The sequence below is a fragment of the Gymnoscopelus braueri genome (genome assembly GCF_963280865.1).
Source record: "Gymnoscopelus braueri genome assembly, chromosome: 17".
Taxonomy (NCBI): domain Eukaryota; kingdom Metazoa; phylum Chordata; class Actinopteri; order Myctophiformes; family Myctophidae; genus Gymnoscopelus; species Gymnoscopelus braueri.
In genome coordinates, this window is record NC_137617.1 from 8,002,130 (window position 1) to 8,026,955 (window position 24,826).

The window sequence follows — 24,826 nt, forward strand, 5'->3', positions numbered from 1 at the left end:
TTGCAATCTGCTATTTTAAAAATATATTTATACATATTAAACTTGGGAAATGGGACATTCTGCGTCCTTTTTTTAAAATATATATTTAGGGGCTTTTTTGCCTTTATTTGGACAGGACAATAAACTGACAGGAAAAGGGGAGAGAAACACAGTAAAGGTCATCGGTACTAGGAGTCGAACCCACGCCAGCTATCTTGATGGATTCCCAAATTGTGTGACATGCGCCTAGACCGCTAGGCTAGTGGACGACCCATACTGGATGCTGTTACTTTTGGTAGTTTTATGTTTTTTCATATACATTTATATCTTGCAGACGTCAGCTGTCACTTTGTGAGGGGAACTGGGGTCTTACGTCCTTTAGTTAACTTGGCTTGCTTAATATTTTTATCAGATGATCAGATCAGAGATAATTCGTGAGAGTACAGTACAATTTGTAAACTTCGGGTTCATGCATAGAGGACGCTCACCCTACCCAAAAAAAAAAAGATCTGTCGTTACGCACCGGCCCGGCCGCAATATATATATATATATATATATATATATATATATATACACATACATATATAAATGTGTGTGTGTGTGTGTGTGTGTGTGTGTGTGTGTGTGTGTGTGTGTGTGTGTGTGTGTGTGTGTGTGTGGTCGGTCGGTCGGTCTTCTCATAGATCTATTTCGCTACGATGGGTGTTACTACCGCCCGAGGGCGCTAGTAACAAACTGCTTCGTAGGACAGCACTGCCGGGCTACGCCTCTCCCACGAGTGGGAGGAGAGTAGGATACGCCATTCTGTCTCCCAAATGTAGTTTTAGCAGACACGTAACGCCGTGGACGAGGGAACCCATAGCACGTTGGGCACAACCAGCTGCTACTAATCAGGGTTGCCAGATCTGATGGACAGTTTCCAGCTCAAGCACAACTTAAAACCAGCCCAATTCAATAAACAGCCCTCCTTAATTCGGTTATTTCTTTAATTATGCGTAGTCTGGTGACATGATCGAGGCTAATAATAACCCGCCAAATATGTTAATTTTAAATTTTAATTTGATTTAATTTAATAATTACATTTGGGCTTGTTTTTAACTTAACAAGCCCAAATTTGATGTGCCCGTCCAAGGCTATTTATTCCAGCCCAATGAGTTTTAAAATAGCCCAATCTGGCAACACTGCTACTAATGGGAGTCTCAGCTGTGTAGGAGGCTCTTACGCAAGCTGCGGAGGCAACGCATGACCTGAAATCTACGTGCCTGCTAGGGTAATGCGCCGGCCATTTTCTTTTTTTGTTTTTTTTTGTTTTGTAATGTATCAGAGTGCAATACACCTCCCAACCATTAGTGTCGCATGGTTGAAAGTATCTGAGACAATTTGGAGAAAATGGCCGGCGATGGGATTAAAATGCTTTTTATTGAACAATACGGGAGATACGGGTACTCATCGCGGTCCGCATCGCCTTGTAACATCCGTGGCTCGGTGGTAAGCACTTTATATTTGAAATCTGAACGTTTATGTTTATGTGAGAGATGGCAATGTGAGAACACAACTTTAGACCAGGGGGACTCGGCACCATGACGCTTGTATACAAGCGTCATGTGAACCATGGCTAGGGCCGTGTCTGATAAAATGAATATCAAATATCTAAATGCTGAGTCAAGCAGCTTAAAAACTGTCTGGGGGGCTCATAAAAGCCTGAGTAGACGATAAAATGACCCATTTTTGTTTAAGTGAAATACCCCTTTAAGTAATATTTCATTAGTGCACTGTTCCCCAGTTTTGGAATTAAGTTTTTTCTTCATTTTTTCAGTTTCAGATTTTTATATACTAAGGATGAAAAGATTATTGATAGATATTTGATTTCCCCTATATTTTGAAAGAGACAGATTATAGATGTGAACACATATGTGCACTTACAATTCATAAATAAAAACGTCTATTCTCCCAAGTCTTTCTAACTTTCTCACAGTACCAGAAGTCCCTTTGCGTGCCACATTTAAACATATCAGAGGATGTAGAATTAAATGTATTAACAGTGTAATACATTCTTGTTATTAATTTGTCTTGAATTAGAATTAGTCTTACATTTTCATTAGTGGATTTTCATTAGTGGTATTTACTATTTGGCATACCACTAATGGAGTTGTCTTTGAAAGATGAATGTGTCAGATAGAAGGTGATACAGGGACAATAAGTTGGATATTAATAAGAAGTTCAGATGGAGAGGCCTTTTAGCAGCAGAAGGCATAAACACAATTATGAAAGCAGTTCATGAAGCTTCATTCCATAAGCGTTAAACCAGCTGGAATGTAATCACTGTACGCAGATCACACTGAAAAGTTGACACAGATCTGATCTACCAGCAGGTGTGTCTTGCCTATGAATTTCAGACAAGTCACCAAAACAGGAGTTTCATACATGGACTGCCCAGGGAACCGCCCCTCACACACAGTGATGTGAATTTCCATTGACTCTCATTGATCCTTCTCGTCAAGCTAAGAAGCTAAGTTAGCTCCATTGAATCATGTTGATGTTTTTGAATAAAAAATATCAATATTCAAGTATTTAGTATGATAACTTAAAAAAGTTATATTATAAGTGATTCCGCCACCCATCAGTATGTAACTCAGACAGCAGCTCACTGGGTTGTGCCTCACAGGCCTCAAGGCCTCGATGTCTGCCTTGTTGTTCTAACCTCATGTCACCAGGCTTTCTGCAGTGTTGTGGAAAGACTAGTTTCTATTTACTGTTCAGAGCTCTGATCCGGCCTAGAGCCCGCCTACTGTATCCTGTAATTTGCACACACACACACACACACACACACACACACACACACACACACACACACACACACACATACAGTACATGCATCACTGTTTCCCTATCCGTTCTACAGACCCAGAGTGGATCAGCTCCCTGCAAAGCAAACTGATCCCAGTCTATTGTTCAGTATCACACACTGCCACACCCATCCCAGTGAAACACCTGATATATATTATTTGTCTGCACAAACTGCTCTCAATAGACTAACTTTGTATTTAATGAAGACATTTTAAAATATTTCATCAGCATCGTCTTAAACTACTATAATGTACAGTCATATACAGTTCTATTGTACAATGTAACATTTGTCACAAATCACAATTGATTTTCTGGTACAGTTCTTACCTGTCAATGAGTTCTGTCTGTCCACGGTCCTTGTCCGTAGATTGAGATTTAGTCTAGTTGTTTTGTAGAGGAACTGTAGTCACACAGCATCAGATACACGTTTCATTTCCTGTTCAGAAAAAGTGGCGGAGAGAGAGAGAGAGAGAGAGAGAGAGAGAGAGAGAGAGAGAGAGAGAGAGAAAGAGAGAGAGAGAGAGAGATGGTTAACCACACATGCTGAACGGATGTTGCAAAGAACAGGGAAGTTGTCATTGAAAGAGGACGCGTTACATAGAAGGTGATACAGGGACATTAACCCATTAAGACCATTAACCCATTAAGAACTGAAATTCCTTCCTAACCAGTAGTTCTCAAACATTTTCGGGCCAACGACCCCCAAAATGATCAAAATTATTCAAAAAATGTCAAACATTTTCAAGATTTTTCAAAGATAGCAGATGTACAAGCTTGCAGAGCGGCACGAAGTGACACGCTGCAAGCTTGTAGATCTGCTATTTTTGAGAACCACTGTTCTAAACCACTGTTCTAAATCCTTTAGACTTATGTTGCTATATACAGTATATACAGTATATACAGTATATACAGCATGTAGCTAAAATCTAAAATGACACGGATGCTTTCCTGGTTTTAATGTGTTAAGTTGTATATTATGAAGACATTAAGATGGAGAGGCCTTTTATGCTAGCAGCAGAAAGCATAAACACAATTATGAGAACAGTTCATGAAGCTACATTCCATAAGTGTTACGCTGTTGTCTTTCTCCTGATTAGAAAGAGAGATACTTAGTAGAGACACATCTAGTCCTTCAGGACTCAATACAACATTTCTGTTCTCACACATCAGTGCATCTACGGAATTGCCTCCGTTCTTGCCTCCGTTCTTCCAACACTAACCTTCTCCTTGTCCCAAACACTAAGCTACCACGGGTAACCGGGCCTTCTGCTATACAGACCCATGTCTGTGCACCACAGTCCACTGATACCTTTTTAACAAAGTGTTCTCTTAAATTGTTTGGGGCCTTTTATTTTATTTTTACCCTTTTTAGTCTAGCCTAGTTGGGTCCTATGTAATTGTTTTGGTTACCTATGCTGTTTTTATGCCATGCTTTTAAACCCCTGTGCTTTATAAATAAAATGCATTATTATTATTATTATTAGTCGGTGCTCTGTCTTCTTCAAATAACTTTATTAAAATTGTCAACCAGTAGGTGTCCTACCAGACACCAGGGTCTAAATGTCTCAATAGAAGAGTAGAGAGACCACCTCCAACCACTGTAAATGTACAAGTTATACTGTATATTAACATACTCTCTACAGATTGGTTAAAACCTTTCCCAGTATGGAATAAACAATTTGATTTAATGAGCAGCAACACTAACCTTATTGATCATATTGATCACATCAACACTTCATACATGATCTGATCACTTGTACATTCAGTGTACCATCCTACTTTATTATTTAATAAAACAGTAACATATAAGTAAGTCACAATAATCTGCTGTTGTCATACTGTTATATCACACATTTGACAATATAGTGAATACTATTAGACCAGTGGTTCTCAAAGTGGGGTCCAGGGACCCTCTGGGTTCCTTGAGGGGCTTCTAAATGGACCCTTACAGATCTTTAACACTGGTAGTGTGCAAATGGAACGAAATGGACCCTTAGGGTTACAGGTCCATGTTACGGGGGTCCTTGAAATGACATTTGAAAACTACTGCTATAGACTAACAGACTCTAAATGTGGTCTCCATCAACCAACATGTAATAGTTCTCTGACAGACAGAATGTCAACATTAGTGTGTTGACACTAGACCTACTGATTTAACTATTTAGAGCCTGGATTCACACATTCAGCTTCAGCTACTCTAATTATTACACTTATAGTATATAAAGTGAACAATTTTATTTAGACTGAACTGACCACAGAGCTCTCTGTGTGTGCGCGTGCATGTGCGCGTGTGCGTGTGCGTGTGCATGTGCGTGTGCGTGTGCGTGTGCGTGTGCGTGTGCGTGTGCATGTGTGTGTGTGTGTGTATGTGTATGTGTATGTGTATGTGTGTGTGTGTGTGTGCATTTGTGCAACATTAAAAAAGCGCTATCCCTGTACTAAAAAATCCCCACTACACCACTGGTTGTGATATAGAACTGTACAGGGACTTCATAGATGTGATTATTCTTAGAACTTAACCCTTCCATGATATTTAAAGAGATATTATTTAATACTTTCATTCTCTTCTCCTTCCATGTTGCTCAAGAAGCTCAAAAAGTTTAAGAATACCAACATGAATGTCAGCTTATTATAATAAACCTAACAGCCTTATGTAGATGATAAAATATGTTTACCCTATAGGCCTGGGGTGTGGAAACTAAACTACTTGAAAATACAGATATAGATTTCCTGTTCAGAAAAAGTGGCGGAGAGAGAGAGAGAGAGAGAGAGAGAGAGAGAGAGAGAGAGAGAAAGAGAGAGAGAGAGAGAGAGATGGTTAACCACACATGCTGAACGGATGTTGCAAAGAACAGGGAAGTTGTCATTGAAAGAGGACGCGTTACATAGAAGGTGATACAGGGACATTAACCCATTAAGACCATTAACCCATTAAGAACTGAAATTCCTTCCTAACCAGTAGTTCTCAAACATTTTCGGGCCAACGACCCCCAAAATGATCAAAATTATTCAAAAAATGTCAAACATTTTCAAGATTTTTCAAAGATAGCAGATGTACAAGCTTGCAGAGCGGCACGAAGTGACACGCTGCAAGCTTGTAGATCTGCTATTTTTGAGAACCACTGTTCTAAACCACTGTTCTAAATCCTTTAGACTTATGTTGCTATATACAGTATATACAGTATATACAGTATATACAGCATGTAGCTAAAATCTAAAATGACACGGATGCTTTCCTGGTTTTAATATATTGAGGGGCTTCTAAATGGACCCTTACAGATCTTTAACACTGGTAGTGTGCAAATGGAACGAAATGGACCCTTAGGGTTACAGGTCCATGTTACGTATGTTACATGTTATGTAATAGTTCTCTGACAGACAGAATGTCAACATTAGTGTGTTGACACTAGACCTACTGATTTAACTATTTAGAGCCTGGATTCACACATTCAGCTTCAGCTACTCTAATTATTACACTTATAGTATATAAAGTGAACAATTTTATTTAGACTGAACTGACCACAGAGCTCTCTGTGTGTGCGCGTGCATGTGCGCGTGTGCGTGTGCGTGTGCATGTGCGTGTGCGCGTGCATGTGCGTGTGCGTGTGCATGTGTGTGTGTGTGTGTATGTGTATGTGTATGTGTGTGTGTGTGTGTGCATTTGTGCAACATTAAAAAAGCGCTATCCCTGTACTAAAAAATCCCCACTACACCACTGGTTGTGATATAGAACTGTACAGGGACTTCATAGATGTGATTATTCTTAGAACTTAACCCTTCCATGATATTTAACACATTCCATGCCAGAGTTTAATCTCATAATGTACTCACCAGTGCCAGCGTTTTATTGTTGTTTTTTTGTTTTTTTCATGTCGCCACAGACCTCGCTAAATAAGTTAAAAGTGCGCGTTCATTTGGTTCTAAACACACAGCGGATCCGTGAGAAACGGTCAGCGAAAACAGTTTCCAAATCCGTGCCGCCATCTTGAAGCTACAGCCGATGAACGGTAAACAGTGATCAGCGAGGAGAAAAACAACAACCAGAGAAAATCGAGTTTTAAACAGGATCCCAGACAGGAAGCGGATACGATCACATGTGTGTGCGTGCGTGCGTGCGTCAGTGTATGTGTGTGTGTGTGTGTGTGTGTGTGTGTGTGTGTGTGTGTGTGTGTGTGTGTGTGTGTGTGTGTGTGTGTGTGTGTGTGTGTGTGTGTGTGTGTGTGTGACTTCATTGAAATAGTGCTGTCCCTGTGAAAAATCCCCACTACACCACTGGTTGTGATATAGGATCATAAATGATTATTATAACACACTAGTCAGATTGATCACGTTTGATAGAAGTAGACAATATGTCAAAGAGGTTACATTTAGAACAGAGATTAAACCTTCCGTGATATAGACATATATTATTTAATACTTTCACTGTTTTATCATTTCTAATCTAGAACTTATCTTTTACTGTTTTTTTGTCTTAATAAAGTTGGTTCCTTCCTTTTCTTTATGTAAAGTGACTTTGGGTATTTAGAAAAGCGCTATATAAATCAGAACTATTATTATTATTACTGTCATCTCCTTCCATGTTGCTCAAGAAGCTCAAGAAGTTTATCAATAGCAATATGAATGGCAGCTTATTATTATTAACTTAATAGCATGTGTGTTTTATTTGTGTAGATAATAACATATGTTTACCCTAGGCCTGGAGTGTGGAAACTGAACTACTTAATACTACTTAATATTCACAAAATGTATCATATTTATAATGAACACATTTGCTTGTAACAAACAGTGTAGGAGCCAATTATCCATCCATCCATCCATCCATCCATCTTCAACCGCTTATCCGGAGTCGGGTCGCGGGGGCAACAGTTCCAGCAGAGAGCTCCAGACCTTCCTCTCCTGAGCAACATTAGCAACTTCCTCCTGGGGGATCCCGAGGCGTTCCCAGGCCAGTGTGGAGATGTAATCCGCCCATCTGGTCCTTGGTCTGCCCCGGGGTCTCCTCCCAGTGGGACGTGCAGCGAGGACCTCCCTAGGGAGACGCTCGGGAGGCATCCGTACTAGATGCCCGAACCACCTAAGCTGGCTCCTTTCCAAGCGAAGGAGCAGCGACTCTACTCCGAGTCTCTCCCGGGTGACCGAACTTCTCACCCTATCTCTAAGGGAGATGCCAGCCACCCGTCTGAGAAAACTCATTTCGGCCGCTTGTACCCGCGACCTTATTCTTTCGGTCATGACCCACACTTCATGACCATAGGTGAGAGTAGGAACGAAGATTGCTCGGAAGACCGAGAGCTTTGCCTTTTGGCTCAGCTCTCTTTTCGTCACCACAGTGCGGTACAGCGACTGCAATACCGCTCCTGCTGCTCCGATTCTCCGGCTGATCTCCTGCTCCGTCCTCCCCTCACTCGTGAACAAGACCCCGAGATACTTAAACTCCTTCACCTGGGGCAAAGCCTCATTCCCTACCCGGACTGCACAATCCACCGGTTTCCTGCTGAGAACCATGGCCTCAGATTTGGAGATGCTGATTTTCATCCCAGCCGACGCACACTCGACTGCGAACCGATCCAGTGAGAGCTGAAGGTCCCGGACCGATGGTGCCATCAGGACCACATCATCCGCAAAAAGCAGTGACGCAACCCTTAGCTCACCGAACCGTATACCCTCTCCGCCACGACTTCGCCTCGAGATCCTGTCCATGAAAATCACAAACAGGATAGGTGACAAGGCGCAGCCCTGTCTGAGACCAACCCCCACTGGAAAATAATCCGACTTACTGCCGAGCACACGGACACAGCTCTCGCTTTGGGCGTACAGAGATTGGATGGCCCTCAACAAGGTCCCCCTCACCCCATATTCCCGCAGCACCTCCCACAGAAACTCCCGGGGGACCCGGTCATATGCCTTCTCCAAATCCACAAAACACATGTAGACCGGATATGCATACTCCCAGGCCCTCTCCAGGATCCCTGCCAGAGTAAAGAGTTGGTCAGTTGTTCCACGACCAGGACGGAAACCACATTGCTCCTCTTGAATCTGAGGTTCGACTATCGGCCGGACCCTCCTTTCCAGTACCTTGGCATAAACTTTCCCAGGGAGGCTGAGTAATGTGATACCTCTGTAATTGGCACACAACCTCTGGTCCCCCTTTTTGAAAAGTGGGACCACCACCCCAGTCTGCCACTCCCTCGGTACTGTCCCAGACTTCCACGCGATGTTGCAAAGACGTATCAACCAAGACAGCCCCTCAACACCCAGAGCCTTCAGCATTTCTGGACGAATCTCATCAACCCCCGGAGCTTTGCCACTGTGGAGTTGTTTAACTACCTCAGTGACTTCCTTCCGGGAGATTGACGCCGATCCCCCATCATCCTCAGGCTCTGCTCCTGTCAGGGAGGGTGGGTCTGATGTCATTGGGTTTAGGAGTTCCTCAAAGTGTTCCTTCCACCTCCCTACGACTTCCTCACTTGAAGTCAGCAGAGCCCCATCCTTGCTGTATACAGCTTGGATGGTTCCCCGCTTTCCCCTCCTGAGGTGCCGTATGGTCGTCCAGAACAACTTTGGTGCCGCCCGAAAGTCCTTCTCCATGGATTCCCCGAACTCCTCCCACACCCGCTGCTTAGCCTCCGTCACAGCTGTGGCTGCCGCCCTTCGGGCCTGTCGGTACCTTGCAACTGCCTCTGGAGTCCCCTGGGATATCATACCCCGATAGGCCTCCTTCTTCAGTCGGACGGCTTCCCTGACCACCGCTGTCCACCAGGGTGTTCGAGGGTTACCGCCCCTTGAGGCACCTAAGACCTTCTGACCACAGCTCACAGCCGCAGCTTTAGCAATAGAGGCTTTGAACATTGCCCATTCCTGTTCAATGCCCCCAACCTCCACAGGGATGCCAGAGAAGTCCCGCCGGAGGTGGGAGTTAAATTCCTTCCGAACAGAGGTCTCCTCCAAACGTTCCCAGTTCACCCGCACTACACGCTTGGGTTTGCCAGGTCTGTCCAGAGGCTTCCCCCGCCATCTGAACCAACTCACCACCAGATGGTGATCAGTTGACAGTTCCGCCCCTCTCTTCACCCGAGTGTCCAGAACATGCGGCCTCAGATCAGCTGATACGATTACAAAATCGATCATTGATCTTTGGCCTAGGGTACTCTGGTACCAAGTACACTTATGAGCATCCTTATGTTTGAACATGGTGTTTGTTATTGTCAGTCCATGACTAGCACAGAAATCCAATAACAAGCCACCACTCAGGTTCAGATCAGGGAGACCGTTCCTCCCAATCACGCCAGTCCAAGTATCCCCGTCATTGCCCACGTGTGCGTTGAAGTCCCCCAGCAAGACTATGGAATCCCCCACCGGAGCCCCATGCAGGACCCCATGCAGGGTATCCAAAAAGGCCGAATACTCTGAACTCTTGTTTGGCGCGTACGCACAGACAACAGTCAGAGTTTTCCCCCCATCAACCCTTAGGCGGAGGGAGGTGACTCTCTTGTCCACCGGGGTGAACCCCAACGTGATGGCACTCAACCGGGGGCTTGTGAGTATCCCCACACCCGCCTGAGACCTCACACCCTGAGCAACTCCAGAATAAAACAAGGTCCACCCCTTGTCCAGGAGTTTGGTTCCAGAGTCCTTGCTATGTGTGGAGGCAAGCCCCACCAGGTCTAACCGGTAGCGCTCTGCCTCCCGCACCAGCTCAGGCTCCTTCCCCACCAGCGTAGTTACGTTCCACGTCCCAAAAGTCAGCCTCTGCTGCCCCTGATTGGTCCGTCTGGAACCTCTGCTGTCACTGCCACCCATCTGACAGTGCACCCGACCCCACTGGTTCCGATCGCGGGTGGTGGGCCCACGTGGCGGCGAAGATCTGCCCACGTTCCTTCTTCGGGCTGTGCCCGGCCGGGCTCCGTGGTTAGCCCGGCCACCAGGCGCTCGCTGACGAGCCCTTCCTCCGGGCCTGGCTCCAGAGGAGGGCCCCGGGCTTCCTCCGGGCCGGGTCGCATCACTTAAAATAACCAATTATTTAGTTTATATTCAATAATAATGTTGTATTTATTTATTGGCCTTCTTGTATGGTGGTGTGTGTCTACTGTCTACTAATGGCTGTAGTGTGCTCAACCCTCCGCAGGTCTCTTTATAAGGAGAGGTGTATCATGATAGGGGGTGACAGACAGACTTTAGACCTTGCTTGCGTGCGGGAGATTTATTTTGTGATTTTTTATTTCAGTCAATTAACCTACAAGTTTCTTTTAATTTATCCATTTGTAAACCGAAGAAAAATAAACATCTTTAAGTTGAAATCTAACCAAACCTGGAGTGGACATTCTATTCTTGAATCTGCAACAAGTGTCTATTATTTCAGTCACAAATGGAAAAATTTGTTTTTAATAAAAGGATATGTGGTCACTACAAACAGGGCCTATACCTCAAAGCTCAGATGTACAACTTCATCAACATGTTAAGTTCACTGTCCTGCAGATTGCACCGACCAATACTAGGCCTAGTTAATCAAATAAGTACATAATCCATATACATAAATAATAACAAAACTGTTACAGTGATAGTCAGTAGGCCTACACATTCCTCACTGTCTGTCATTTACTCCACATACAAACATGAACCAGCTGGAATGTAATCACTGTACACAGATCACACTGAAATGTTGACACAGATCTGATCTACCAGCAGGTGATCAGATCTGCTACAAAATCATGTAATAACGATGCAACTCTGACTCTCACTCAGGTGTGCGTCATCATCCTCAAAGCCTCACTGTCGGCCTCAGCCTGCCTTGTTGTTCTAACCTCGTGTCACCAGGGATGGCCTACTTAGTACTGGGCCTCAGCCCAGGATTTATAAGCCCACTGACCAGGGGTCCATTGTCTCATCATGTGTCTATGGGTGTCACCAGGCTTTCCACAGTACCTGTTTCTATTTATTAGAATATACTAGAAACTACAGTAGAGCCTGTCTACTGTATCTGGTAATTTTCACACACACACACACACACACACACACACACACACACACACACACACACACACACACACACACACACACACACACACACACACACACACACACACAGTACGCTACTCTGTTTCTGCGTGAACTCTAGACTCAGATGCCATGCCCATCTCAGTGAAACAGCTGATATGACTTTACAAACGGCTTTCAATAGACTTTACATTTTTGTATTTAATGAAGACATTTCAAAAATATTTCATCAGTATCATCTATAGTATACAGTCATATACAGTTCTATTCAATGTAGCATGTGTACCTGTCAACGAGTTCTGTCTGTCAACGATTGCTGTCTGTAGATTGAGATTTAATCTAGTTGTTTAGTAGATGAACTGCAGTCACACAGCATCAGCACGTTTCTATTTCCTGTTCAGAAAAAGTGGCGGTTTGGCGGAAGGAGAGAGAGAGAGAGAGAGAGAGAGAGAGAGAGAGAGAGAGAGAGAGAGAGAGAGAGAGAGAGAGAGAGAGAGAGAGAGAGAGAGAGAGAGAGAGAGATGTTAACCACATGCTGCACTATTGATGTTCAAGTTGCAAAGACTGTGCATGCTACTGTACATGGCTGCACATGCACGTGTCAGACAGTGAGTAAAGAACAGGCTAACGCTTAGCACCAAAAGCTAACAACATACTTTGGGGACCCTGTGGCCGTGCATGCGCACGCACATGGCTGTGCATGCATGCGCAGTAACAGAGAAAACACCGGCCGTGGTTCTTTTACATAATAAACAGGTGACATTTGGGGAAAGAAAAAAACGGGGCTAAAGCAGGGCTAATGAGGTGATAGTTGAGGAATGTAATGAACAACAGTTTTGTTCAGTCTCCCAGCTGAACTTCAGTAGAAAACTTCAGAAAAAATAAATATAATATTCATAAAGATCACAGATGTAACTAAACCAGTGTCATTCTGCTGGTTTCATGTGTTTTAATAGAACTCACCTCTGATGGAAGCTGAGGTTCCACTGGCCATCCTGTCTTGTTTGAACTGTAAAACAGTAACATACAGTAAGTCACAATAATCTGCTGTTATTATAGTTTTGTTGTCATTACTGTTATATCACACATTTGACAATATAATGAATACCTTGAGAGGTTCTAAATGGACCCTTACAGGTCTGTAACCCTGAGAGTGTACAAATGGAACCAAATAGACCCTTGTGGGTCCATTTGGTTTGTACATTCTCAGGGTTATAGGGGTCCTTAAAATTAAAACGTTTGATAACACATTGGTTCTCAAACTTGTTTTGTCTCAGGACACCCCTGTAAATAACTTTTTCATCCACGGCACCCCTGAATTACATTGTTACTTTAGAGCACCTTACTGTACATTTATGTGATATTACAGTATATAATAAAGTACGCAAATATGTAAATCTTTCCCCCTAAGATACAGTATGTCACGAGGTGAACTTGAGAGATTAGGAAAGATTGTAACTAACTTTATTTAACTTTGTTTAACCACTTGAACCCCAGCATTCTTATTCTGGGTGGAACATTCACCAAAAATAGCCGATCTACAAGCTCACAACGCGTCCTACTCCCAATGGGACGCGTTGTGAACTTGTAGATCGAAGAGATTTGATGTAGATCAAAAAAGAATGCACAAAGTACAGTGAAACTCAGGTCTGTTTATTAAGTATAGAGCAGTGTTAATCAACAGGTGGCCTGTGGGCCAAAATTGTCCACATATGCTAGTGATTGTCAAAGTTAAAAATTGTAGTTTGTAACTAAATGGACCCTTAAAAGGTCTGTACCTCCGTCTCAGAGAGAGACACTCTCAGAGTTATGGGGGTATGTGGCCTAAACCTTCACCAAACCGTAGATCCTTTGAATTAAAACGTTATTTGAGAAACACTCTACTATCATGTCAGAATAAAGAATCTAAACCCACCGTAAGAATGTTTTTATCAATGTTAGGAGTGCTTCACAGGCATGTGTTTCATAAAGTCTCTCTCCATATCTAAATAGAGACCTTAGAGCTCCTTTTTTTTTGTACTTAATCCATTAAGACTGGGAATGCATCTCTGTCATTTTAAGATTTCTTTGGCTATAGCACGGCACTATGAGCTTTTAGATCTGCTATCTTTTGAAAACACCATTAATAAAAACTCACTTCAGACACTGTACAACGCTTTAATAATGCCCTATTTAACTTACTGTGTTGAAGTCTGGGGAACCACATATAAAACAATAATTCATCCCATTATTAATTTACAAAAAAAAGCAATACGAATTGTCAACTTGGCCGACTATTATGCACCAACAAACCCATTGTTCATAAATAACCGCACATTGAAATTTTAAGATTTAGTCAACCTTAATATCTCAGCAATAATGAACAAGGTTCACAATAGGACCCTTCAATCTGCTTGCAGGAGCTGTTTGAGCCCAGAGAAAGCAGGTACAAACTCAGGGGAACGGCTATATATAAAAATACATTTGCAAGGACAAACACTATAGAGAAAGATGCCTATCTGCCACCGGGGTAAACATTTGGAATAAATTAGACAAATAACTTAAACTGTATATTATATTATGTGTGTATGTATACTAATATTATGTGTGTATATGTATACTAATATGTGAATCTAATTATCTTCAATTTAAATTTAATATAAACAATGAACATATTTATGAAGCTACCACTTCATATAAAACATGGTAGTAGGGGTATTTGTTTTGTATTTGTTTTATAATGGTCTTTATGCAAATTCATCCCATATTAACATAATTTTATATCATGTCAAAGGGTAGTTATTACATATTATTAATATTATTACTAAATAGTAATAGTGATACATTATTATTATTATAAATATGAAACGAGTTAAAAATACACTATAACAATTAGTTTGTTTTGTTTTTTCTGTGTAATTGATCAAAGCTAAAAATGTTCTCTTCGTTCTGTTTCGTTTGTTTTGATATGTAAGACTTGTAGCATCGTTGACACTTGGTTTTCTTTTGTTTGTTTTCTTTTTTACTCCTTTGTTTCCTTTTCTTTTCTGACAAGTAATTTCATTTGAATATTAATAAGGTGGGCATAATAAGCTTTGGCTCCAGCCCAAACCTTTTCGGTCAAATGATCTTGTTGAAAATATTTTGTATGCTCAACTGTTTGTTTTTCTAAACCATGACCGAAACAAATAAACTAACCAACTAACTAACTAACTAACCAACTCCGATCTGTGCTTCTGGGGGTCCCTCGAACAACATATTTTGAGATGGGTGTCCGCGGCCAAGTACATAATCATTTTGGGGGTCCTTGACATGGAAAAGTTGGAGCACCACTGCGTATACAGTAGCAACATACTGTTAGGATTTAGAAAACATTTTTAGATATGTATTAGGCCGCAGACCCCCATCTCAAAATGTTTTGTTCCAGGGACCCCCCAGAAGCAAAGATTTGCTTACCTTTATCTGGAAATTTGCACACACACACACACACACGCACGCACGCACGCAGGCACGCACGCACGCACACACACACACACACACACACACACGCAAACACACACACACACACACACACACACGCACACACACACACGCACCCCCCCTGTGACGCCCCTGCACACACACACACACACACACACACACACACACACACACACACAGTACATGCTGCACCGTTTCTGTATGAACTCCAGACCCAGGCCGGCAAAGCAAACTGATCCCAGTCTATGGTTCAGTAGCGTGCACTAGAGATCTTCACGGATAAAAAAAAAACGGACCCGAACCAAAATGGTCAAAGGAAATTTGGTCAGATTCCGAGCCGTTCCGAAATTATTTTCAAATAACGGAATCGAACCCCAGTGGACCCGTGACAATTTGGTCCGATTCCGAGCCGTTCCGACTCTTTTTTTTCTTCCAGAACCGGACCCTAATTGGCTCCGTGAAATTTGTTCCGGGATCCGATTATTTCCCAGATTCCGAGACAGACCCAACCCAGACACCCCTTCAAAAAAGCGCATATGAAACTACAAAAATAAATAAATACATATGCGCAGAGGTATTAATTTAATATGCTTGAAAAAAAAAATCTTTGTAAATAAATGTGGACTTTATGAAATAATCGCAGACCTATTGACCAATGACCATTTTATGATCAAAGCCTTACTTTCACCTCGTCAGAGGAATCCATGATTTGCACACTTGTTTTCAAATCAGCCTGGCAGCTGGCTTGCCTTGCAGTATGGTGGTGCGCATGCATTGCGTAGCTCAACTTTTTTTTTGCAATCTGATCTTAAACCAGCCTAAAACATCACACATGATGCACAGCCATTCATGTCGCTGCTGCACTAACCTGATCCTAGGTCTGTCTAAAACATCACACACAAGTTAAACAGCACTTCATTGTGTTTCTCTCCTGAATATTGCAGCCGCACACACACACAGTAGGCATACTACGGGTCTTCTCGGATCCACTCAGGCATTACACATGATGGACAGACCCGAGTTCCGAGGTAATAGCGCCGTTTCCGACCCGGTACCGAGTGATTATAATAAAACACGGATCCGACCCGCGCGGGTATTTTCGGAATCGGGGGCCCGTGAAGAGCTCTAGCCTGCACTGCCATGAACCCCAGAGAAACACCTGATATATATTATTTGTCTACTCTACACACCAACTGCTTTCAAGAGGCTACATTTGTACTTAAAGAAGACATTTTAAAAGATTTCATCAGCATCATCTTATACTAGTATAATATACAGTCATATACAGTTCTATTGTACAATGTAACACCAATAAACATGTTTGATTTTCTGGTTCAGTCCTTACCTGTCAATGAGTTCAGTCTGTCAACGGTCGTAGATTGTAGTCACACAGCAACATACAAGTTTCATTTGCCTGTTCAGAAAAAGTGTCGGTTTGGGCGGTGAGAGAGAGAGAGAGAGAGAGAGAGAGAGAGAGAGAGAGAGAGAGAGAGAGAGCACAGCATTGCCTCTGGGTACATTTCACACAATGAAAAGTTCACAGATGTCTTTCTTGAACTTAAGAAGATAAGGACTTGTAGGATAATACCCCTATGCAGGATTTTAAACAAAACCTCCCTCACTTTATTGGTAAGAAGATATTTATATTGAATATTTCCCAAAAAATCCAGTCATCAACAAATCTGGACCAATAGAGACACACGGGGACTACAAATTTCACACCCACTTTTGAGACAGCGCCGCTACTTGAGGTCCGTTAGAACGATGAACTGCAGCTGCCAATGCATTCCCTATGAGAGGATATGAAAGTTAGCCTACTTTTAAAATTATCCTGCATTAACTGAAGACGATATTGATTTAAATAAAAATATGTTTCCAAATGTATGGAGTGTCTTTGTCAACATATCTTCTTGTTTTCTTAATAGTTGATGTGTTTCACATTTAATTTGCCACTTTAACGAGTTACCCATAATGTTAACACAGCAGAGGGTAGACAGCAGACAGACAAGTTGTCGCATTTCAGTGACATCACTGTCTTTACGAGCGCCGAGCGCCGACCAGTGGCGTACCCACTGTAGAGGCAGGAGAGGCGGTCGCCTGCCCAACTAAGATCTCGCCTCCCCTAAAAAAAAAAAAGAACCCGAAAATGTGTCATTGCGTGCTTAATGTCCTCAAAGTCACGCATCCAACAAGCTTTGAACTGAGCAGATTGGACCTTCTGTTCCAGAGATAATGACCAAAACCTATTGAAAACGGCCACTTTCGCCAGTTTTCTGGGTATTGAAAACCTCAAGGGATGCGTCCGTGACGTATATACCATGCGACCACTTAAACTCTGGATCTCCGATGCTAGCGGTTTTGACATACTGATGGAGTATATTATAGTATATTGTGGGTAGTATATTGAGATGAAAGATATGGGACATTAAAAAGGACAAATTAAACAAATGGGACAGATTATTATAGAACACAAAAAAAATCGCTACAGCCTCAGTAGTTAACCAGTGAAATGACGGTATTTTACAATGCCTCTCATAGAGATTGCATTGAGAGCTGCAGTTCATCGTTCTAACGGACCCCGAGTGTCAAAAGTGGGCGTGGATTTGTAGGCCTTCCGCTTCCAGCCGTGTGTCTCTATAGAGCGTCGCAGTTCCCGCCCACTTCCTGTTTTTTTTGGTGCCGGAAGAAAAAACTCAATGCATTTTTCCATTGACATTTCCAAAAATATTTATATCTATTAATTTAAGCCTCGAATCAAGCCATCACGAGATGACATGAATCATGACCATAAAACGTTTTTTTCTGTGATTTATTTTTATTTTATATTTAATTATATGATATACTATATTTAATAAATACCCTTTGTTTTGCCGTTTTCAAAAAAAAATAATCACAGAATCAAACGTTTATGGTCATGATTCATGTCATGTCATGATGGCTTGATTCGAGGCTTAAATTAATAGATATAAATATTTTTGGAAATGTCAATGGAAAAATGCATTGAGTTTTTTCTTCCGGCACCAAAAAAAACAGGAAGTGGGCGGGAACTGCGACGCTCTATAGGATACTACATAAGGTGTACAAATAATATTTTTCTGGAATAAAGCCTGTATGTTACAGTTGACAGTTTTTAAAACAGGAGACAGGCAAACACTACCCACTGAGGTTCTACAGGGTCAAGTAATGGTGCGTCATCTGATGTTACTGTCCCTTAAGGAGCATCAAAATTCCAGAAGGAATAACCGTTGCATACTCTTTTGGGGTAACAGGAGCCAAAAGTTCTAAGAAACTCAGAGTAACTTAACAGTACCCCATTACCATCAAGTAATTGATTCACACGGATAATATTATTGTTAAACCAGTTGTGATAAAATAAAGATCTATTTTTAAACAAAATACACCTATTATTCCAGATGTAGTATTTATGTGGGGAAAATTGTGTTTATATCAAAGACCATGCCAACAATATTTGTCTATGAAACTTTTGAGGGAAGTACAAATGTAAGGCCTCCAATCCAAGAGAAGATATAGTTAGGTATAAAGTTCCAAATCGAAGTAGGATTATTTAGGAACTGCTTAATCCCATTAACTTTGAAGGTTTTATCAAGAGTAGTAAAATCAAGAAAATACAATAGACTATTTGACTCTGCGTGTGTGTGTGCCTGTGAATGTGTGTGTCTGACGTCTGTGAAAGATCATGGCTGTGATATAGAAGTGCACAGAGAATTCATAGATGTGATTACTGTTAGTTCATAGATGATTATCATACCACACCAATCAGGTTGATTATGTTTGATAAAAGTAATGTCAAAGAGATTACAGTTTAGAACTGTGATTAAAACTTATATTTATAGTAATATTATTTTCTACTAAATACATTCACAGTCATCTCCTTTCATGTTGCTCAAGAAGTTTAACCATATGCACATTTATGTCAGCTTACTATTATTTATTAGTGGAAAAAGAATGAAATCTGCATGCCAATATAATGCTCCCATTTGCAGAATGTATCAGACCTAATATCGCCCCTCACACACAGTGATGTGCATTCCCATCGGCTCCCATTGAGAGGGACAGCGAGTGCATTTTCCGGCAGCGGCAGCTTCCGCGGAGCTGCCGGCGGCGCCAGCTTTGGGAGTGTGCTGCGTTTGTGTAACGCAGTCCCCACCAATATTATTTACGATTCTGTGCCTATCGGTACATAACTCGGACGGCGCTTAGTCGACTAGTAGACCATCGGCCGGTCGGCGCGGGCACTCGCGCCTGGAGGCGCTCGGGCGCGACTCCTTGGCCTCAAGGTCTACTGAGTCGGCGCGCCTCCGTCATGGTCCAAAACTATACTTTATCGGCGGAAAAATGAAGTTGACTGCCGCTCCTCCACCGGCAGTTCCACGACAGTTCCGCGGCTGCTGCCGCTGCCGGAGAATGCACTCGCTCCTTCTGCCCATTGATCCATCTTGTCAAGCTAAGCTAAGAAGCTAAGTTAGCTTCATTGAATTATGTTGATGTTTTTGAACCAAAAATATACATGTTTTATTAACAATAGCATTAGCCTACATTATGATGCAATTTAAAAACTTTAACTGATGCAACTCTGAGGGCAGCTCAGTTGGACATGACTCATAATCCTCAAGGCCTCACTGTCGGCCAGCCTGTCTTGTTGTTCTAACCTTGTGTCACCAGGGATGGCCTGCTGGGCCTTGGTCCAGGGGCCTCAGTATCTCACTGGGCCCCTAACAGTATACCAGTCAGTCACTGAGGGGGTATTTTAAAAGCCTGTGCCCACTGCCCAGGGGCCCATTGTCTCATAATGTAACTAGTTTCTATTTATCAGAAAATACTAGAAACTACAGTAGAGCCTATCTACTGTATCTGGTAACTTGCACACTCACACACATACTGTACATGCTGCACCGTTTCTGGATGAACTGATATACTGTATATTATGTCTTCACAAACTGCTTTCAATAGACTGTACATTTGTATTTAATGAATACATTTTAAAAGTTGTACAATGTAACACCATCTAACGTGTGTTTAATGTTCTGGTTCAGTCCTTACCTGTCAATGAGTTCTGTCTGTCCACACCACCGTCCTTGTCTGTAGATTGAGATTTAGTCTAGTTGTTGTTGTCTCCGCCAGGCCGACAGGCAAAAAGGGCAAAACCCATTTTTTTTGCATTACTCCTACAGATATCCAAACATCACGCAAATCGGTACACAGTATCTCTATATTCATTTGATCAACACGGATCTGTCTGATTTTCCATATTCCATCCTGATTGGCTAAGGTTGGCTTCCAAAGTTTGCAGAATTGGTTCATTTTGAACTAAATGCCTCAAATCATGCACGCAGCTTGCGATTTCCGTGAAATTTCACACGCACATTCCCACTAGGCCGAGGAAGAAATGCCACTTGAAGATTTTCAAATCAGCCTCATGGTGGCGCTCTAAAAGGCCAATTTGCGTTTTTAACTGTAACTGCACCGATCTGCGTGAAACTTTTGAGATTAAGCTTTCATATTTTATCCAAATTTCACGCAAATCGGTAGGCCTATACATGATCTCTATAGTCATGTGATCAAGATGGATCTATTTGATTTTTCATATTCTTTCCTGATTGGCTAACATTGACATCTAAAGTTTGCAGGAGTGGCCCGTTTTGAACAAAATGCCGCAAATCATGAACGCAGCGTCCGATTGCGGTGGAACTTTGCACGCACATTCGCACTACATTGAAGAACAAACGCCAGCCTTTTAACATTGCCCTATTACAGCGCCTCCAGGAGGCCGATTTTTCTTTTTTATATTACTCCTACACATTTTGTCCAAACATCATGCACATCAGTACACATTATCTCTATAGTCAAGTGATCAAGATGGTACCGTCCGATTTTTTACTTTCCATCGATTGGCAAATTCTGAACATTGCTGGCCCACAATAACCTACCTGACCTGGCGGAGACCTGTGCTCCGAGGAGCACTTTTTCTAGTTTGTAATGAACTGTAGTCACACAGCATCAGATACAAGTTTAATTTCCCTGTTCCTGCAGTCTGGGTGGTGTGTGTGTGAGTGAGTGAGTGAGTGAGTGAGTGAGTGAGTGAGTGAGTGAGAGAGAGAGAGAGAGAGAGAGAGAGAGAGAGAGAGAGAGAGAGACAGACATAGAAGGTGATACAGGGACATTAAAAGTTGGATATTATTAAGACTTTAAGATGGAGAGGCCTTTTATGCTAGCAGCAGAATAGCCTCACACAATACTACAGGTAAATATAACACTTTCTTTTAACAATAAACCTTAAGGTCACAATATAGCAAAATCACATGAAACAATAACTCTTTCACAGTATATTTAAGTGTAACAAACCTTTTCAAATAATGACTCTTTTATTTAACCCAAAATAATAACAGGGTTACATGTACTAAAGAGGCTGTGACCTTTGCACCAGTATGAAACTGAAGGCTGTGAAAAACTGTCTCCAGGAGCACATCTGCCCACGTCACCACGTCAGGAAAGTGTTCTGACACACACACACACACACACACACACACACACACACACACACACACACACACACACACACACACGTGTGACACACACACACACACACACACACACACACACACACACACACACACACACACACACACACACACACACACACACACACACACACACACACACACACACACACAAACAAAAGTAACCAAATGGGTCCATTTGGTTATAATTGTACACACTAAGAGTTATATTAACGCTCAGGATTTAACTGTGTAAGGTTTCAGCCCTGTTCCGCACTTATGATCACCATTGAACCCAGCTACCACCCCTCCCTCCCGTAGCCACATCTGTGACCTGCCCTGTTGCTCCAGGTAGCTCGGGACTTGTGCACACATTGTCATCCAGTCTTATCACAAATTTGAAGCATTGACATTTTTCTACGGACGGCTGAGGTAAACATGGGGTCGTAAAATGACATTGCACTGTGAAATAACTGTTTAAATTGTTTGTTTTTTTACACCCTGTACCAAATTTCGCACAGAAGCGTGTGTGACATACACTAATGTATAGTCACAATTTAGTTTTCTTATGAATGTTTCTTGTATCTCTAAGAGCCTTATTGCATCTTGGAATGAGCAAGAATTAATATTTTAGGAACAGACCTATCCCACTTTTCACCACAAGGTGGCAAATCCGCCTTTGAGACAGGTGGTTAAAGAGTTTTCAAGGAAGAGAGAACAGAACACCACCAAAACTGACTCTCTCTGCCATTTTCCCCTGTTTGTTCAGATAAATGAAGTATTAGAACATAAAACATGTTCCAAATGAGTAGCCTATATGTACAATAAAACAAAGCTTGTCTTGGGGTTATGCCAGAACTGTCGTGATTTTGTATTAGTTTGTTGTGTGTAGTGACATCTGTGCAGTCAGATTCATGGCAGCCATTACTGCACAAACGTGTCCTGTAGTGTGTTTCACAATACAGTATTTGTGCTGCTCCCTTAGTGTTTAAAGCTCCTGTTGTAGTGTTTAATGTGTAATTGTACTTTTTGCATTTAGAAATGTGTATTTTTGTTTTGATTTAGTTAATCAGTTAATTCTCTCCAGCAGTATCTTGTAATGAGTAGGGCCTACACTTCAAAGATCAGATGTACAACTTCATCAACATGTTAAGTTCACTGTCCTGCAGATTGCACCAACCAACATTAATTAATAAAATAAGTACATAAACCATAAACATAACTAATAACAAAACTGTTACAGTGATAGTCAGAGCACATTCCTCACTGGCTGTCATTTACCCCACATACATACATGAACCAGATGTAATGTAATCACTGTACACAGATCACACTGAAACCAGTTGACACAGTAGCTAAAAAATGATGTAATAACGATGCAATTCTGACTCTCACTCAGGTGAGCATCATCATCCTCTCAAAGCCTCACTGTCGGCTTCAGCCTGCCTTGTTGTTCTAACCTCGTGTCACCAGGGATGGCCTACTGGGCCTCGGTTCAGGGGCCTCTCACTCGGCCCCTGAACCAGAGCCTTTGTGTGATGTGTCTTGTCAAAGGGCTCAGTCATTCATGTTGATAACAGAGCCCCAAAAGTCTTACTGAAAACTGAAGGAACAGCCTAAACATTCACTTTGAAGATGTGACAAGAAACAAACCATCATGACACCATTTTTGCAGTCCGGGCCCCTAAGCTTTGGAATGACACATTTTCGGCATGCGACACCATCATACAACGGAGCATAAATGATGCATTAGTTAATATGCTTTTGCAATTAATTGTGTGTATGTGCTCTAAGATTTTCACCTAATGACTTGGCCAAAATATGGACGCCGGGTCCGCCAGGTAAAAGTGGTTTTAAAGGAATAGTTCACCCAAAACAAAAAATCGATTAGTCACCCCAAGGAGACTTATTATTTATTGTAGGCTACTTTTTTTTGTTTTCGTTGCATTCTTAAGCCAATAATTTGATGACCAGCGGACCGGTAGGCAGCGGTTCCAGTAGGAGACACAAGGAGACTCTTTGTGTCTCCTACCGGATCCGCTGCCGGTCAATTATTGGCTTAGGAATGTGACAAAATGTGGGTGGGCTATGCGTGTAAAGCTGCAATGCATAACTTGTGTGCGAACAAAAATAATGTAACCAATCTGTATCATAGTGGTCCACAACATTTACAGCCACCAGTAACTCACATCTCTTTCAGAGAGTGGGTAACACCAGAGCCAGTGCTGCCAACCTGTTTATATATGATTAAAAACCCAGTGTTTTAAAATGTTTTCATGTCAAGGACCCTCAAATTAATATTTGGCTGCGGACGCCCATTTATATAGCCGATCTACAAGCTCACAACACATGCAACACATTGTGAGCTTGTGGATCTGCTATTTTTCAATTGTAGAAGTAACAAGGTTAAAATGTTGATGTTATATTAATATGTACTGTTGGTGGGGACCCAAGTTCATTGGAGCCTCAAACTGGAATATTGCCCCTCCAGATAAAACACCTTTTTATGAAAATGTTAGTGTCTAATGTCTTTGTATGCCCCCATTATTTCTTGTTTTGTTTGTATTGCCTATTTGAAAACCAATGACCACAATGGAAATAAGTGTTGACTTTGTGTTCATCCTCGTTTAACACATGCATTTATGTTAACCCATTTAGCCGATTCTAAAAACACCTTCTAAATCCTGACCTAAGCTAACCCTAAGCTAAGTCCTGAAAGGTATAGTTATAGGAAAATAGGGGTTCCCGTCCAAAATGGGTCCAAAACAGTCATATTTAACAAGCCTTTATTATAAGCGTCATTTGTATAAACAAAACATCCTTACAACATAAAAAAAAATGGTTGTGACACAGCCGTCTTTCACACATTGTCTTCAGGAGGCCGGACACTGACTGTGTCTGTGTTTGTTAGAGAGGGTCAGAGTAACATCCAGCAGAGACTCCAAGAGGAGGAGGAATACCTGAATACAGCTTCACCAGTCAGTGGGGTCCATCAGCCGCTTTGCTGATAGAGCAGTTGAGGAGACTGA

General features: G+C 42.0%; 1 protein-coding gene across 2 annotated transcripts in view; it reads right to left on the reverse strand.

The window, feature by feature from the left end:
* The window catches only part of LOC308104042 (uncharacterized protein), a 205,035-nt gene extending 188,328 nt beyond the window's left edge, over positions 1 to 16,707 (reverse strand). For both annotated transcript variants that reach the window (XM_080454294.1, XM_080454295.1), the window contains exons 1-4: positions 16,625 to 16,707; positions 12,784 to 12,829; positions 12,107 to 12,213; positions 3,154 to 3,262 (exon numbers count right to left, since the gene is read on the reverse strand). The gene's annotated coding sequence lies outside the window, so the exon portion shown is untranslated. The remainder of the gene's footprint in view (positions 1 to 3,153; positions 3,263 to 12,106; positions 12,214 to 12,783; positions 12,830 to 16,624) is intronic.
* Between the last annotated feature and the right edge of the window lie 8,119 nt (positions 16,708 to 24,826).